The 16,292-nt window shown below is 35.7% G+C and overlaps 1 long non-coding RNA gene across 1 annotated transcript; it reads left to right on the forward strand.

Annotated features, from left to right (window-relative positions):
* Positions 1-8,775: 8,775 nt before the first annotated feature.
* Positions 8,776-11,342, forward strand: LOC136069561 (uncharacterized). Its single transcript, XR_010630776.1, has 3 exons — positions 8,776-9,083; positions 10,060-10,175; positions 11,299-11,342. It is a non-coding gene; the product is annotated as an uncharacterized LOC136069561 (long non-coding RNA).
* Positions 11,343-16,292: the final 4,950 nt, after the last annotated feature.

The raw sequence follows: 16,292 nt of genomic DNA on the forward strand, positions 1-16,292 counted from the left end.
TTCAAACAATAATTTTTAGTGTTTAAACAATATTATACGTATTTTTACAAACGTTTTCACTCACATGTATTTTCAAAAATTACAAACAACGTTACTAAAATTCTCTAATTAAACAACCCTTAAGTAAAAAGATAAGTGTTCATTATAGTTATTGGTTATAGTCAAACTAGAACCCACCAAAAGCCTTGTAACTTAAATAATTGGCACTTCCATGTGTTTTTTGTTTTCAATAAAGATATTTAAAGTTCAAATTTTATTAAAAACAAATCATAAATAATTTTTTTCCATAATAAACTGTATTCATTATATAAAAATATATTTAATAATTTATTAAAAACGTATTCCGCCGCACTCACACTTTACTTTTTTAAAAACTGCCGAGTGGCCGCACTGCACCCGCACCCGCACCCGCACTTACACCCGAATCCGAATCTGCAACCATGCTTCTTAGTTGTTTAGTTTCCTATAATTTTAATAAATAAATAAAATTCAAATTGTAAGCTTTAAATTATGAATTATCAGTCAGTATTTTTCAGACTTTATAATAACCAAAATGTATTTAGCAAAGTCGGATTGAAAATTACTCGTTTCTTAAAAAGAAAAAAAAAGGGAGCTAAACCATTCAGTCATAAACCCTAAGGCCCCGTTTGGTTTGCCATTTTAAACAACATTTTTTAGTTTTTAAACAGCATTTTACGTATTTCAACACATTTTTTCACCCACACGTATTTCAAAAAATAATAAACAACAATTTTCAAACTACTCTGCCAAACACCCCCTAAGCCTCCTTTTGGTATCCGAGAAAATTAAAGAAATAAACGAAATTAAATTTGCAAGCTCTAATTTTTTTTTTTTCATTATTTATAATTAGTACTTATTAAACTAAAGCAAACAACAAGCATTTATCTTTAGTCAAACTGATAACCAACCATTTTCCAAAAAACAAAAGCAACATAAAACAGAACAACAAAAATCGAACTTTTTATTTTCTTGTTTTGCTTTCACTAGTTTCTTGGGAGCCAAACAAAGGGAAAAAAATTCTAGCATAAAAACCAACGTACCTATAATCAATGGCAGCGGGGCCTTAAATCCTAAAATAGTAGTTTAAAAACTATTGTGTCAATTTTTGTATTGTAAAAGGACAAACAAACCATTTAACCCATAATCTTGCTAAATGGGCAAGCTTTTATAATATCGATACCTTTGTTTTTATCTCTCTTTCTAATTGGGTCTTTTATTGAGAACTGAGAGATGACATTCCTTCTTATGTTTTCTATTTTCTTATTGGTATTCAATTATTTCTTTGAAGAAAAAAAAATCACGTTTGTAAAAAGGTATTATGCATTAGCTAGTGGAAGACTTGCTTAGGTGATATGCAAGTCTCTCCATAGAATAGTTAAATGATTTTCTAAGGAAAAAAAAATGCAATTGTAATTGTGGGCCAAAGAATTTGGTGACCCCGACCCATTTCATACTGAACCCAAGGTCCACACCGAGGAGGAAAGGATGTCCGAGGACGAACAGATAAAGCCCAAATTGCCAAGAATCATAGCCGAGGATAGTCCTGTCCTCGGCCAACCAAGATCATAGAAGGGAAGAGCGGCACGCCATCAAAGGCAGCCTCCCAGAGCATTCCAAAAAGAAGGACAAGTACAATGGACCAGCCATGGGAGCATGGTAGAGGAGCAATTTAAGGAAAAACTATCACCTCCGCATTAAATGCCCAGAACTAACATTCTGGCTGCATTAATGAGGAAATGACCCCTAAACAGTTGGTTACTGCAACTTACAGAAGGTTTGGGAAGATGGCTGATGGGACAAGCAATCGAGTAGTGACCTGCATTGTCAACAAATAAAGGGCCAAGATCAACTGGAAGGGGGTATATAATGTAAGAGATCCTCCAAGAAGAGGGATCAAAAGAAAAAAGGGAAGGAAGGAGAAAAAGAAAACTCAGTAGCCATTTGCATGGTTTTTGAAGTCCTTGTAACCAAGCACCGAAGAAGTAATAAAAACTGCAAGTTCCTCAGATAAGGGCCAAGAACAAAATTTCATACTTTAAGCCCATGTTCTTGTTATTCAAATCAACCTGTAGTCGTGCCTAGTTGTTGTATCCCTTATTAAGACCTAGCTCTTTGGCCTACTCTCTACAAATTTATTGTATTGGACTAGTTGGGCTTGAGTCCGTTTTTCCAAAAGCAGAAGTGCTCAAACCCAGTCCCTATAAATAGCGCTGTCTATGGGGAGAACTTGTGTGTTAGTAAGGGCAACAATCAAGCATGATAGGATCAAGCCCTTATCAAAAAGGCCCCCATCACCCTGAACCGGCTAGATCCCAACAACAGGGTAACTTTCCCAACCTGGAGCACGCTTGAAACAAAGAGAACAGAAGGTTTCGGGAGTGAAGTGTGCACACCACTCAAACCAGCAGAAGCCACTCTTGTGTGGGCAGCCACGTACTCCAGAGACAAAATGATAATCGGGTCATGCAACAAGAAGAAGTTAGGAGCCACATACTCCAGAGACAAAATGACAACTGGGTCATACAACAAGAAGAAGTTAGGAGCCACGTATCCTAGAGATAGAATGATAATCAGGCCATGCAACGAGAGATAGAAAACTTGAAGAGAAAGCTACGCCATGCACAACAAAGGCGGCCTCATTCTAACCCTGACATGCCCTTCGATGATGAAAGTGATGATGACTACAAGCGAAGATTGAGAACTCCTCCAAGCGAGACATTCTCTCACGAAGAAAAGCACTACCGGATGCGTAAATGTAAAAGCCTGTCCCCTAGAGGCTTAGGGAGTGACACCATGAGCAAGGCATTGGATCAACTCTCCAAATCACCCTTCACACACCACATAGAAGGGGCTACACTTCCTTTACGATTCTAGCAACCAACCTTCACCATTTATAACGGCAAAACAGACCTCGTAGAGCATGTGAGCCAATTTAACCAAAGGATGGTCGTCCACTCTAAAGACGAGGCACTAATGTGCAAGGTTTTCCCATCTAGCTTGGGACCAGTGGCGATGAGGTGGTTCAATGGCTTAAAGACGAATTCCATAGGTTCGTACAGGCAGCTAACCCAAGCCTTTGGTTCCCATTTCATTACAAACAACAGAGCTCCTCGGCCCTTGTGTGCGTTACTGTCTTTATCCATGCATGATGGAGAAACCCTAAAGGCCTACTCGAACAGATATTGGGAGATGTACAATGAAATGGGCGACAATTTTGACGATGTTGCCATCAGCACCTTCAAAAATAGTCTCCTCGTCGAGCACGGCTTGAGGAAGTCCCTGACTGACAAGCCTGCCACCAGTGTGTGCCAATTGATGGATCGGATCGATAAGTATAAATGAGTAGAGGAAAACCCGCTGCAAGGTAAAGGAAAAGAGAAGGCTATCCCTCAGGAGATGAGGGATTTCAGGTCGGACCGTTATAATAGCAATCGCCCGATGAGAGATTTTGTGGGACAATCCGGAGCATCCAACCGCCCGAGTGAGGGAGGATTTTTTTAATGGGCAAAAATGAAGAAAAGGAGCTCAAAATCCTTTTGGGTTCTTAGAAAATGCAATAATGAGGAAGTCAAGCCCGAAATTCAAATATTTTGTAATATAGGTTATTGGTGCTCTATAATAGCAAGCTTAAGGTGCTAAACAATAGAAAAATGGAACAACATAAAAATCGCATAAGTTTAGAACTTTTCTTTACATATAACAGGATGGGAAATTTGATAAAAGTGGTGAGGGAGAGAGGAAAGACTTGTGCATGCCATTATTTTCACCCCATGACCTCATAATGTGGCTCTTATGTTGCTTTTGTATAGGCTTTCACTCAAAAGTAAGGGTTTCTGTATCGGGTTAAACGTGGTTGGTTCATTTAAATCTAATAAGAGGACTTAGAGGCTGTTTGGTTTTTGTGTTTCCATCGCCCATAACTCTGTTTCCATCACCTATAACTCAAAATATGTGGGTCTCACGGCTGAGAAGTCTGTTTAGTTTTTATTTCCATAACTCAGTTTCTAATGGCATTTTCATAATTAAACACACATTGAGGGACCCACGGTCAAAGTAACAACAGCAACTTTTGACCTTTTTTCTTTTCACTGGGTTCAGTGAGTTTAGGTGGTCTTCTTCTTCTTCTTCTTTTCTTTTCCCTTTCACGTTGGGTCTGGTTTGATCTTCTTCATCTTTTTTTTTTTTTTTAAATTCTTTTCTTTCCTTTTCAATTCAAACAATACACACAAACTTTTCAATTCAAACAATCTCCAAAACAAACCTCAACCCAGAACAAACACGACCCTAACTGCACACAAAATCAAGAAGACACAAGGCTGTTTTTCTTCTCCATTTTCACTGTCGACACCATCATCTTAGTCTCAGACCCATAAAAAAAAAAAAATCAAGAAGACACAGGGTTGGGTCACGCCACTAGGTTACGGGGCTGGGTCATGCCGCCGCTAGGTCGAGCCGTCGCTGTGTCGCACCACTGGGTCACTCTTCCTTCTTCCACTTCATTTTACTTATGTTCCTATTTTTCTTCAAAACCCACTTCTTCAAATTTGAAGATTTTTTCTTTTTGCTTCTTTGGAGTTCTCTATGTATATCTGTGCCTGAGTAATTGAACAAAAACTTCAACCATTTTGAGAGGTACATATAATGGCTTAATGGGATGCTTTATGGGGCTAACAGATGGGTTTGACTTGGTGATCGGGTATGGGTCCCACAAAAAGGTTGAAATATTTGATTAATGTGAAGTGAAAATAGTGTCCAAACAGGTGGGGTAGTGAAAATTGGGGTATTTTAAGTGATAAGTGATGAGTGAAGAGCGACGAGTGATGAGCGACGAGTGACGAGTGACGAAAATTGAGTGAGGAATGATAAGTGATGAAAAAAAAAAAAAACCCAAACAGGGCCTTAATATCAAGTTTTGAGAGCTCTTAATGATTGGTCTATTGAAAAGAAGTGAAGCTATTAATGCCAATGTTACATAAGTAGAAAACTTCATATTTTTGTTTGCTTGGGTAAAATAATGGGTTGCTTTTTGCATAAATGATGAAAAGGCTTGACCAAATGTGATTGGTTGCTCTCCTCTAGCCAATTCAGCCCCTTGGGTATCTCTAGCCAATTTGGCTTGTTCTTATGGACTAAAAATGGTTTGTTTGAAGGTTTAGTCACATACAATTGAGATTTGAGAGCAACAAGTCTCTATTTGCATAAAAACTTTGGACATGTGACATTCTCCATGAGTACTAAGTCATGCAAGCATCCCAAACCTATATAGCATGACCTATGTTATGGGCTCTTGTAAAATGTCTATTTGCACTGTCCAAACCACACTGCCATAAATCTCTCATTAAACACATGAGATTGGATCGTGAAAAAACTAATAACATAAATTAAATGGACCAAGAATAAATCAAGCTTGGCATGTACTAAGTTTACAAAACTTTTTCGCAAAAATGTCTATCAACAATTGTCATATAATATTCTATTTATAGTTTCATATACACACATAATCATAATAAATATAATCTATTAATAATTATCATAATATATATCTACTAATATTATGATAAATATCTTCTATTAATTAATATTATTATAATAATTTTTTATAAAACACAACATAAAAAATAACTGTTAATAATTACCATAATTATCAAATTTTATACATAATATTTCATATACATTAAAAATCAAAATAAATGTCTATTATAATAATTATTGTAATTATCAAATTTCAAATACAAAATAAAGGAAGAAGAATATTTTTTAAATAAAATTATATTTTATTAAATTTTCTTGTGCTTTCCATGAGTTGTTGATAAGTTATTTAGTATATGGATATTGATTTGTTCATATGTAATTGATTGATCATAATAGATTAGATGATTGTACACGTTAGCCATTTCATAAGATTTATGATCCTATTTTTAGGATTTTGAGAATTATGTTTTTTTTTTTTTTTTAATTTTTTTACAATAACCAATTCGCTCATGCGAATATCCAATTGGATTGTGCTAGTGGTAATGCTATTGTAAAGACAGAGGTAAAGAAAAAAAAGGTGATGTTACAGATAGACTACGAGTCAAAAGGTTTGGAATTCAATTTTTTTTTTTAAAAAATTTATTTAAAGCAGATTGTTCAAAAGATTTTCAACCTTCGTTTAGATGTCCAATGCATGAGAAATTTCATTTAATCTTTAAAAATAGAAATTCTTTGTTTGACAACTCACATTTGTGACTTGCACTTATGTGTAATTTTTTAATAAAGAGAAAGTTGTCAATCACTTAAAAATGATGCATCATTATTTCGTTAGACACATAGAAAAAGAAACTAATGGACATTAAAATATAGAAAACTTATCAAACTCAATTGGTCTTGAAAAACCATAGAACAAAATGGGACAATTAACTTGATAAGCTCTATACTTGTATTTCTTTAAAAGTAATAACAAACAAGTTATGCATTCCATGCATATGGAATTTATTGACAAATAATATCAATTTTAGCTCTAAATTTCCTTCAAAAAGCACATATCCTAATAGAATAGAATATTAAATTCAACATAGGAATGTGAAAATGAAATTGATAATAATTAAAATATAATAATTCAGTTCAATGATATCAAAATAAATGGCTAGAAAATCTAAACTCTAAACTCCATACATAATGTAAAAGCTACTCAAATAGCAAATATATCAAAGTAAATCAAAAACATATATTTACGCCTATAATAGGCTTAAGTTAACTCTCTCTTTTTAGCTAAATACATCAAAAGAAAAAAATGTATTTACACCCCTAATATCCTACTCCCCTTACACTATCATTCTTTTTTGTCACAATGAATAAATGGTGATCACTAAATATCATCAAAATTTGAAAGTGAAAACTTATCACAAAAATCAACTTTTTTATTTTATTGTATGGGAAACAAAAATCAACTTTGGTTTCACTTCAAGCACTGCTGATTTTTTAAATGTATATACTAATAAATTTAGTTTTGTTTTTAGTGGGCTAGATAATAATATCATTTATTTTAATTTAAAAATTTTAATAACAATGGGCCCAATTAAAACGAGCATAGGCCCATACCGTTGGCGTCGAGTAGTGATCCAAGTCCAACTCTCCCATTTGAATTTCAAAAAATGTTACCGTTGAGTTGAGCAACAATCTAAAATCCCAGGCCACGCCCCTACCCTTCTTTCCCCATATAGATATAAATTGGAATCCATCATATAAGCCAGACTCTGTTTTAGATCTTAGATTTGGAAATCACAGAGAGAGAGAGAGAGAGAGAGAGAGAGAGAGAGAGAGGGATCAGCTATGGAGGCGTAATTTTGTTAAAAGAAAAAACCAGAGAGGAAGACAGAGAAATGAAAGAGGAAAACTGTTGGGGCTGCTCAACTTGAGAGAGGAGATCCGAAGAGTGATGGGGCAGAACGGTTTTGCTTTTTGTCACGGTCATGGATTCTTGCACAGGTAATTTCCTCTTAATTCAGTTTTTCTTAATTTTTGTTAGTTCTACACATCTTATTAAGCTTAAGATCCTTAAAATTATTAACATAAGTTGCGTCAGTGATTACTGAAAATAGTTTTGGTTTCTTGGCTTTGCCTGCTCATCAACCCAGAACAATATGAAAAGTTATTGGGTTTGTGATTTATTAGTTTATTGAATTCACATATCTATTATCTTTCGCATCTCTCACTCTGTATATTCGTTTGGTACATTAACTCGGCTATGATATTTCTCTCTTAGTCCCCTTTTTCTTGGGTTAAAAAATGTCGTTTTTTTGTTATTGATTGGCTTTGTGTGGTCGGAATTAGCTAATTTGTGATTAGAATGCGATATGATTGGGAAATTTAGTCGAAATTAACAATTTTTTTTTTTTTTGATCTATATAATATAGTAAGTTTTGTAGTGAAAATGGATTTTTTTTTAATAGTTAATTTGCTTTTCTGTGTAGGAATTAATTGAGGTTTGATTGGGTCTTGTTCACTAGTTTGGATTCTTTTTTATTGTTTAATTAATTCAGTTGAGTACTTGATTTTGCAAAGGAACGTAGGGATTGATAAGGATTCTATGTTATGATCTTCCTCAAGAAATCTAAGATTGATGGGGGGTTTGGTATTTGATTGGGCTTTATGATCTCAGTAATTTTATCATTCATTTTTTTGACTCTTGTACTTTTTTTTAATGTACTTTCTGTTTATATCGTTTAAGAAGTAGGTGAGGAACCTTTAATCCAATTCTCTCTAGAATTGGATTTTTTGTTGTTGATTTGAAAGGTTTGTGAAACTGTGAATGTGTGATGGAGTTTGAAGCAACTTTACAATCTCTTTTTTCAGTGCTTTAGAATCTGTTTGGATGGATGCAAGCAAATCAGGCTGAATTTGATCAAGAAAAAGAAGAAAGGATTGTGTTTAGGAGGATTGGATTAATGAAGTTTTTAGAACAAGAAAATGTTATTTTGTTAGGATGAGTTTTAGGACTTTGTTTAAATCTAAAATTTGAACTTTCAAATCTAAAATCTGATTACCTTTTTGGCTGTTCATAGTGTATGTTAGAATAAACATGCTCTTAATTGAGTTCTTGCACATTTTCTTTACTGGAGGAGCATATTCAAGTAGTCAAAGCCGGAATTTTTTGATATACATTTTGAGAGAGTTTTTTTTATATACATTTTTTGTGATTATTTGTTTGGCTGTTCATAGCGCATCTTAGAGTGATCATGTTCTTAATTGAGTATTTTTTCACATTTTCTTTCACTGATAAAATTGGTTTTTTCCGCCACCAGGGCCTCTTTATATTGATGATTTAGAAGCTATACTTGACGATTTTTTTTTTTCAAGTCTTTTCATGTTGAGGATGGCAGCATTGAGGAGGTATGCACTCTCTAAATTATTCAGCCTTGAATTGGCAGAGTCCATAATTGTATGTGACGATAGAGTTTTGTTAGGGTTTGCGGTAATCTTCCATTGGTTATGCATGAAGAATGTTTGGAGGGGAATTTCAGTCTATTGAAAGACCAAGGGAAGCCAATTAGCTGAAAGCTACTGTTCATCATGTCAGACAGGTGATTATAAGTAGAAATCTTGGCCTGAATCATTTATGCTCCTTAGGCAGAATAATTTTTCTTATAAGGTGTCATACTTCTGTTTTTCCCTTAGATTCTAGTTGATTCATGCTGTTAAACCTGTGAGATAGTAAATAATTTTTAAATGAACCTAAATGTATCAAAAACAGGTGCATCAGTTGATATGATGTAGGTAGTTTCTTGTATTAGTTATAACCAAATTATGACTGTGTCCTTTGGGTCAAAAGGTAGTTTCACATTTCTATTTTAAATATATATATATATATACATTCTGGTTTGGAGGGGGCTGATATGATTTTAGAAAAAATAGAACTATTGTTTAGCAAATATGATTTTTTATTTGGTTATCCCGATGAAAGTGGGACTAATGGTGGAAACTGAGAAATATGAAAATTTGTTAGCAGCATTTTAAGAAACCATCAATATGTCAATATATATAATGCTTTAATAATATATTTGTCTTTATTTTTTAATGGTCTTTGTGTTGTAAAAGAATCCGTATTGGCAGTCTGACTAGCTGTGATTATGCATCAATTATGATAGTAGGTTTGTTAAGAATTGCAGACAAATTAAAGTAAAGCTTACGAGTCCACATTGCACAGCATCAGGTTTCACCATTATATAAGTCTCTTCAGCTTGTTCCTGCACACACTATGACACCAAGAAAGACAAAAAAAAAAGTACAAAATTTTCAAATGGGGTTCTAATAAACTTTACAAATACTGAATAACATGAGAGAAAACTCAAATGGGTTTTTGATAATTGAGGTAAAAAGTTGAAAAGAAAGAGGAAGAGAAGCAAACCATTGCTTTTCTTACATCTAACAAGTGGTTAAATTTTTTAGCTTGCTTCTTGGGTTTGATTCTGACTAGATCTTAAGTCAATTAGGTATGATGTTTTATGATGATGAGTTTGTGGTGGGGTTTTGAATTGACATTGGTTTGGTTGGTTACAGTTTCATCAGTACCAGGTGGTGGGGAGAGGTCTGCCTTCTGAAACCGATGAGCATCCAAAGATATATCGGGTGAAACTTTGGGCTATAAATGAGGTCCATGCCAAGTCGAAGTTCTGGTGAGTAATCAATATTATCTTTGTGTATTATTCTTGCAATCGAAATTGGAATTAAAGTGAATGAATTTCATATGAAGAAACCCCAATTTTACTACTAGTGCTAGGTGAAGTGTAGGGTTGTGGGGTTCAACATCCATTGGATCCATAACTTACCAATAAAAAAAAATGATAAGACTAAATTTTATGTTTCTGCAAGGCATGTTGAATGCAGAGCAGCCTTGCACTTACAAATCACAACTTTGTACTGTCATCAGCTGTTAAGATTACCTATTAACTAAATGATGGTGCCTTTGTGTCTAACATTTTGGCACGTGTGTTAGAGCACCGAAATGGAATTTCATTTTATTGCTATGTTACAACTTGCACATGAGGCACAAGTAGTTTTGAAACCATACCTCGCCTTCCACCCATTCTTGTACGATAGAAAGTGCCATTTTAGCTAGCACTCATTGGCTTTTCTTGGGTTTTTGTAGTCCTGGGCAAATACTAGGTTTTTAATCCACCATCTAATATTGCTAATGATCTAGTCAAATTCCAAATTTGTCTCTATAATTATGATGATTCCTAATTTATACTTGCACAAAAATATGCTAATTTGAAGTATATAAAACAAAATTATTAGAGATTTAAGTTTTTAAATCATACCAAAGTAATCAATGAATCAATCTATGCCACTGATTAAAGATTTCTGATGTTGTTATTGTAGCAATTGGAAGAAAAAATTTAATGGTTCAGATTTTGCTTAAATCATCGTTAAAAAAAGGCATCCTTTAATGAGGTGTATTGTGAACCATGCTGGACACTTCACATTATTTATCTTTTCCAAAAATTGAAAAGATAAATATATATTTTAATATTGAGCTCAATTTAGGAATTTGGTATCTATGACAACATATTACTAAAGTCATAATTATGAACTGTACATGCTATAAGTGTTAAGGTTATAGAAAGGTTATAGAATCATACTTTGAAAAGTCTATTGTTATTGGTTATAACTTACAAACTTACAGTTTTTCCCTCAAAGTATTTCTTATTCCATTCTTTACCTAACGAAAGTTTTTGGTGACTTCTTTTTTTTTTTTTTTTTTTTTTTTTTTTTTTAATTTATTTATTTTTTATGTAGAGTTTAATGTGGGTTTTGCCTTGGGTCACGGAATCTTGCACAGGTAATTCCTTTGAAACTACTCGTCTTTTTTCTGTTTCTTATGATGATTGATATTCCTCCAAGCAGGGGGTGGCTTATGGTATAGGCCACTTAAGCCTTGGCCTAAGGGCCAGTAGAAGTGAATTTGTCTTTCAAATTATGACCATGGGGTCAATTCTTGTGTTTCTGTTAGGAGATTTGTTGCTTTAACCTAATTTGTTGCTGATTCTTGTGTAGTTTTAGAAGAAATTTTTCTTGTAGATGTTGTGTTTTTTATTGGTGATTCTAATGAACTGCTTATTTCTGCTATTTCTTATTATCATTTTCTTCTAATGTAGTAGGTTTTCAAATATACTTTTATTATATTTCTAGTTGTTATCCCATAAAGTGTTTAAATTTTATTGTTGAAACAATCCTCATGGTAACGCAATTTGCATTGTAAAAAACATACAAGAAATTACTATCGCTCAGTGGGATATAAGCACAGGGACATGTTGAGTCTGGTACTTTCTACGAATTCTTCTTATGTGTTTTTTTTTTTTTTTATATTCTTGGTATATATTTCTTTCGGTTTTGGAATAATTCTATAGGGACATGTTGAGTCTGGTACTTTCTATAGGGATATGTTGAGTCTGGTACTTTCTAGTTCTATAACTCAATATATCCTCTAGCCAAGATTAACATTATTTTTTCTATTAATGATAGGAACAAAAAAGAAAGGGTCAGCGAGGTCTTGACTAGGTTGCGTTGTGGAAATGAAAAAAGCCATTGCAGACGAAATAAAAGAGGTCCACTTTATTATTTGTTTAATTCATATATATTTATTATTAATTATATAACTTATTTATAAATTTAATTTTTATTTATTAATTCTATAAATTATTTATATAAGCAATAATTTACAATAGAATTTAATGGAATATATAATATTATTGGAATATTTAGAATTATATAGGTGTAGGGGCCTTTTTTACGTGTTGGGCTGGGCTACCCCTTTGCGGTTGTAGGCCCAAGTGTTCTGGGTTGCGGGAGTCGAGACCGGTCCAACTGGAACTCAACTTGGTCGGGTTGTGCACAAACTAGGCCTTGTTTGTCAGGAGAATACTTGTGGCAGGCAGAGCTGTTTCAGAGGAGCTTGCGGCAGGCAGACATAATTGACAAAAAAAAAAAAAAAATAGAGCAATGTATTCTGGAATGACCAGATAGTTCTTTTAATAGTGAATGACCAAATGATCCATAATCACAATAATATGAATAATTTTAACCAATAAAACAGTATGGGCAAATGGTAATAAAAATTAATCAACGAATAAAAGAAATAAGCCGAGTTCGGTCCGCAGGGGCGAGGTTAGCGAGGAAGAACGCCTCTTCTCAACACGATTAACCTCCGAGGAAAAGAATTCCTGCCGTGGAAATTAATGGGTTTGAGGGAGGCGGACCTGAATGGACAATGCTCAGGACGATTATATAAGAGAGCAGGAATTTGAGAGGGAGAGAAGGGAAGGGACTTATCGGTGCATGTCACTAACACTTGCTCTTTTCTCTCTGTCTTTTTCTCTTTTCTAGTCTTTCCTTAGTGATTTCCATAATTGTAGTTTTTAGTATTGTGCTCCCCTGTTTTTCTAAGTATGTTTCAAAGTCTTTTTCTTTACGTTGTGTTGTATTGCTCTATTCCTTCCTGTTGTTGTTGTACACGGCAGAGGCTTCCTTCTTATAGTGCCCGTCGTGACCGAATTTTACTATTCTACCCCTTAACCACCTTTGTCTGGTCTGGGCGTACTTGCCGACCATCACTGTTCCGTCTGTGAGTTTCCCTGTTACAGACAAAGACCGCTTTTTTGTCTATTAGTCTACCGCGACACCTCTATCCCTCATGGCATGCACCTATTGGTTCTAACTCAACCTTGCCTCTTTTGGGTGGTATGTCATCCCAGTAGGACGTATCCCCCAAAAGAGCTTAAGCAGGAACCTTAAAACAGGTCTTCCCCTCTCCCTACCTCCAAACCATACCCTCTTACCTCTGACCCACGACCCCACCACGTCTCATATTGGCTGGGTACAGGCTGGTGGTGCCTGGGCCTTGCGCGTGCATATATCTGAAATCTGCCTACTATTCATGCATATGCCGTGGATTGGAGACTTTGCTTGTATTGCCTGCTGTCCGTTTCTGGCTTTTCACGAGTTGCTACTCTGATTTCCAGCTCCCATAGGGTCTGGGCTTTATCGCATATTGGGCTTTGCGTTCTCTTCAACCCAATTCTTTAATTGCCTTGGCTTCCTACCGCGTTACTTGGCCTTTCCTGCCGTGGCGATTTGTTCCTGCTGGGCCTCTTTTCAGGCCTGCCGTTCCTCTCTTTCCCCCAGTGGCTTAATATGACCACTGGTGTTCTCACTTATGGGCTCCAGTGTCCCTTTCTTTTCACTTGGGCCTATCCGGCCCATTCACTTCCTTTGGATTTCCTCGGTCCATTTACTAACTCCGCATCTCATGGGTATTTACTAACTCAATTGGGCTTCCCTGACCCAATTTCCTCATTCTCATCCTTGGGATTCATGGGCTCGCCATTATCCCCTACTTTCTTTGTTTACATTTCTTTAGGCCTGCCATGACCCATTCTTGCTTTTCCATGCCACATATTCCCCATGGGTGCTGTTTTCTCTCTTTTCGGGCCTTTTAGGCCCACTTACTTCCTCAAGACCCTTTTATTTATGTTAAGGGCCTGTGATCCATTATTCCTGCCGCTTGGACCTAATGATTTTACTTAGTCTGCCGCCTCTTTGCTGCCCGTATTTTTGGGTTGCGCCGCCTTCTACCTATTTCAAGAAAAATGACCCTCAACAATAGGTCATGTGAGCCCCCCTACCTTATGTAAGAAATCCACATTAGCCATTTAAAGGCTAATAGATGAGTAGGGTAAGTTGCTCATTGACCATCTAACAAAGATTAACATTTTTTTTTTCTATGATTAAAGTGAACAAAAAAGAAAGACTCAGTGAAGTCCTGAGTAGGCTAGGTTGTGGAGGTAAAAAAGACAAAATAAGAAATATTTTCTATTATTTAAATTATTAATATATATTTTTATTTATATATTTAGTCATTCAAGGGTTAATATACCTGCCAGGTAAGTTGCTCATCGACATTCTAGCCAAGATTAATATTTTTTTTCAATGATTCATACAAACAAAAAAGAAAGGCTCAGCAAGGTCCTGATTAGGGTAGGTTATGGAAGTAAAAAACATTCTTGCAGACTATTCTCCCTATCCATCATGGCATACAGCTAGTGGTTCCAACTTAACAGGACACTTCTTTTGGGTGATATGTCATCTTAGCAGGACACTTTCCCCAAAAGAGCTTGAGCAGGAATCTCAGAATAGGTTTTTCCCCCCTCTCCACTGCCAAATCATGCCTTCTTACCTCTGATCCATGACTTCACCATGTCCTGTATTGGCTGAGTACAGGTTGGTGATGTCTAGGCCTTGTGTGTGCTTTCCTTTCATGTGTGTCCAAAATCTGCTTGCTGCTCATGCGTTTGCTGTGTGGTCTAGGAGCTTGCCAGCACAGTCAGTCGTCTGTCCCTAACTTCTTGTGTGAGCTGTTTTTTTGATTTCCAGCTCCCTTTAGGGACTGGGCATTATTTGATATTGGGCTTTGCCTTCTTTTAGCCTACTCCTTGACTGTTATCATTTCTTGCCATATTACTCTATCATTCCTGCTACAACATTTATTTGACCCAATCTTGCTGGGCCTCTTTGGGCCTCTTGTTTATTCTTCCCCTAGTGACTCAATATGACCATTTTTACTAACTTTATTGGGCTTCCCCAGCCTAATTACCTTATCCTCATCCTTGGAGTTCATGGGTTTGCCATTAATCCCTTACTTTCTTTGCTTGTATTATCCATTTTCTATATCATATACTGCCCATGGGTTTGCTATTTCTCTTTTTCCAGGCTCTTTTAAGCCCTTTTGCCTCCTTAAAGCCCATTTGTTTATTTCATGGGCCTGTGATCCATTATTCCTGCCGCTTGGGCTTAATGGTTTTTATATCTTTTAAGCCATTTTGCCTCCTTAAAGCCCATTTTTTTTATTTCATAGGCCTGTGATCCATTATTCCTGCCGCTTGGGCTTAATGGTTTTTCTATCTATTTACCAACTCCGTTCTACTCATGTTGCTAGGCTTCTCATTTCCTTTTGACTTCCAAAATGACCATCAACACATAGGAACAAAAAAGAAAGTCTTCGCGAGGTCCTGACTAGGCTAGGTTGTGGAAGTAAAAAAGGCTCTTGCGATTAAGTTAAAGTTGTCTAAATATCTATTGTTGCTACAGTAACCATGTGTATTATTCTCTCTCTCTCTCTCTCTCTCTCTCTCTCTCTCTCTCCCCTTAGATCTGCTCTCTCTCTCTCTCACACACTCTCTCTCTACCTCATCAGATATGTTCTCCAAACATAGAATCACAACACATTCTCAACATTAAATATTTCACCACAAACCCATAGTCAAGACCCAACCCACAAAGAAAAACACATATCTTGACCATACCATTGCAACGAACATAGCTACTGCCACTACCGAAACTCCAAAGCATCACAATTATTGTAGCGGGCCTTTTTGTTATATTGGGCTGGGCTCCCTCCTGCAGTACTAGGCCCAAATGTTTTGAGTAAGGGAGTTAAGATCGGTCCAACAACTCAACTTGGTCCGACTTGTGTGCAAGTTATACCTTGTCTGCTAGGAGCATGCTTACACTAGGCAGATCTATTCTAGATGAGTTATAGCAGGCAGACATGATAGTAAAACAAAAAAGAGAATACTTCAGCTTCTCAATTAAAGTAAACAATTAATCCTTAATTAAAAGAGATAATCACAATAATGATAATTACTTTTATAAAGAAAGCAAGTTAATAAGTGGTTAGCACATGGGTCAATCAAGAGAAGAATGAAATCAGAGCAAATCCAGTCCACAGGACCAAG

This window comes from Quercus suber, unplaced genomic scaffold, assembly GCF_002906115.3.
Source record: "Quercus suber isolate HL8 unplaced genomic scaffold, Cork oak 2.0 scaffold_177, whole genome shotgun sequence".
In the NCBI taxonomy this organism is placed as follows: Eukaryota; Viridiplantae; Streptophyta; class Magnoliopsida; order Fagales; family Fagaceae; genus Quercus; species Quercus suber.